The following is a 3,302-nucleotide window of genomic DNA, read 5'->3' on the forward strand; positions in this document are numbered from 1 at the left end:
AAGACTAAGCAGCATCTTAATCACATCTAAGGTCACTATCTGAATGGTAAACTGGAGTTACAGCTGAGGTTCAAATGGATATACCTGGTGTGTAGAGGGGTATATGCGCAGCTATGAAATGAGATAAAAGTGGGGCTGTATGGGTTAGCTTCTTTTTCAGCTTACAGCAGAGCTGTCTTAGTAGTTTTCTTAGAAAATTAAGGACAGAAAAAACCCAGCATCAATAAGAAAGTGATGTTAGACTAAATTCATAAGAAAAATACAAAGAGAACAAAAGGTACTTTTTCTGGCCTAACAGAGATGATATTTCCATAGCTATGTAAGGCCGATGATGGATGCCTGCTACAGACCTCTCCATGTGTCATAAAATATGAGCAATAAAATAAAGTCCAAGAATTGAAAAGACAAATGACAAGCCTCTCTGCATCATTAATGAATGATGAGGGTAGAAAGGCAGAAGATAACCCTCCATGCATATAATGATGTCTTTGACTGGTGGTGCTTCTCTATGCCTGCACGTTTAATAAGATGTGTTAGAATTAAAAATTTAAAAATCAAGTCCATGTGCTCCATAAAATATGAGAAAAGAAGCAACTCTAGCCTAAGTTAAGATTTTAGCATTGTACTTCCTATGTAAGAATGAGATGTGTTGATTTATGCAAATACGCATAAATGAAGCATGGCACTATTCTAATACTGATAAAAAACCCAAGTCATACAGTCAGTAATCTCATGTCTCATTAAAGGAAAAATTTTCATACTTAGCAAAGAGTTAGTAGTCCACAGAAAACTATCCGTTTCTGTATGAACTGACATTTTGTCAGCTGCTGTATAAGTGAAGCTGCTTACAGACACCAGGCTATCTAGTAGGATACTGTATTTTTTCCAGAATATCATGCGTTAGAGAGAAGACACTAAGAATTCACATCTTGCTTTTAATACTGTCCCTTGCCAAGGAACTGAATACACTATTTAATGAGCAAACCTACACGGTGCAGCCCTTTCAGTATCACAGGTATTTACTAGCGGAGAAATGAAAGCACTAAAATTGACAACTTTCTTTTTGCACATCTTCAGGAAGTGTTTTTATGCTGTGCTCTCTATTTCACTGAAATACAACTTAACACTATCTGATTTGACATGCCTTTACTGGAAGTCAAAATTGTATTTCAAACTTTTTTCAGGATTAATGACATAACAGGATTAATAATGGTTGGACTTGATGATCTTTTCCAGTCTAAACGTTTCTATGATTCTATGATACACTATTTTCCCACGGGCATCCTCAGACAAACATACACAAAACAGCTTTCCAGTTATAAATATATTGGGAACATCTGAAAAGCAAGACTTAAAAGGGTGATGTCAAAAAACTAGAGAGGTGGCAGTGGTATCAAGGCAAGGAGACATTAGCCACGGGAGATGTGCTGGGGCTCCTGGTAAAAGTCAGAAGGACATGGAGCTTTGTGTTGTTGATGGCGGGTGACCCAGATTGGTCTGAGATTGCAAGTCACAGCTTCATAAAAGGGATAAAGACCTGCTTATTTGTCTGCTTTTTGCCTACCACAGTGAGGATACAACAACAGTCAAGTCACAGAATCCATAAAATGGTGATCTCAATGGGACACCTGCACCTCTGCAACATCCAGTTTGAGGGATTACCACTTCCTGAGAGCTCCTCAACACTCACCACCCCACACAGCAACACTGGAGCTGGTAGCTCCTCATGCTATGAAGGGAGAGAAATTGCCTCTTACAGGACAAACGAGCCACATGAGTACAGCAGATATTTTATCATCTTGTTGACTAAGTATTTAGTTCTTTCCCAAATATTGCCAGAAAACCAAACCAAAAACCACCTGGTGTTATCCTAATCACACCCCAACCATGCTGGGTTGTTTTTGAAACACCCAGCACCATTGCTTGTGGTTTTTTCCTTTGTTATTGTTACAGGTAGGTTAAAAAATGTGGGTTCTACTCTCCTTGTTCATATCCACATACATAGCTGGGGTCACTTCCCAACCTGCCTTTGTTGCTGGCCACATTACTGTCATACCCATGACTCATTCGCTCAATTACTGAAAGTGCAGGAAAAAACAGGCAGCAATCTCCAGAAAAATATGCAAAATTTCCTGTACTCCAGATATTATAGGCACAAATTAGGGTGCCAGTATTACACTGAGACAGATTTCACCAGGCTTGGCTTCTTTGACACCATCATCTCACCTGAACTTGCTGGATAAATGGTGCTGATAATTGTTCTGCGTTACCAGGCAGAAAAAAACCCCAAACCTTCCAACTCTAGCTCTGTGTATTAAAGTTTTGCTGAAGAGAAAAGACACAGCAGATATTTCCATAATGTCCAGAATCTAGAAATGGCTCAGCTCCCCTCAAAGTTCATTTGATTCCATGTTTTTAGACTTAGGACAGGTATTTCGTGAAGCATGAAGCACTGTCTGCTTCCTACAGGCTGGAGCCTCCAAGGTACCTGTATATTTGAGCAAGAAGAGAGGTGATTTTGGAAATGCCGCATCTGAATGACTCAGTGGGTGGACATTGCTTAGAAGTCTGGGATGTGGCTAAATCATGGGATGGGAGGCCCCTGACTCACCTTAACAACCATTTTAGCAAGAGTCTTTGACTTAAATCACCAACAATCCAGTGGTTAAACTACAACAGCTTGTATGTCAGTAGTACAGCTGGTGCTAAACATTCTGACCAAATCTGCAGAAACAACTAATTATACAGAAATACCTAAGCAATCTCTGAATTATTTTGTACTATGACCTCCACAACAATAAAAAACTGAATTAAAAAAAGTGCTAGTCATAGAAGAGTAACCAGAAGTAGAAACAGTATGGTGAGATGGTGAGTGTGAGATCACGATAGTACTCTGAAATGCCATTGCAGTGAGTTTTATACTGAATGCCAAGTGCAAGCTGTGCCTCTGGAGAGAGTGCTGGAGGGGCAGAAAGGAAAGCGGGTGTGTGTAACCAGATGATGGGGTGAGGCTGAAGTCCTGGAGGAGAAACACATCATAAAACAGGTAATGGAGTAAGAGCATGTCACAACTTTTAAAAAGAAAGACCCACAATCCATCATGATATCTCTCATACCTTGACAGGTTTTTTCTACAAACACCATTAACAACTCTCTCCCCCTGCTCCAAACTTTGTTTGAACTCAAAAATGATGAAAATGTGCTTTAATGAACCATTAGTGTCTCTCAATGTCTTCCAGGCTAAGTCTACTCAATTTACAAAGCCAGTGATTTTCTTTTCTCCTTCCCCCCCCCCCCCCCCC

The sequence above is a fragment of the Athene cunicularia genome (assembly GCF_003259725.1).
Source record: "Athene cunicularia isolate RWA chromosome 11 unlocalized genomic scaffold, athCun1 chr11_part1, whole genome shotgun sequence".
Taxonomy (NCBI): domain Eukaryota; kingdom Metazoa; phylum Chordata; class Aves; order Strigiformes; family Strigidae; genus Athene; species Athene cunicularia.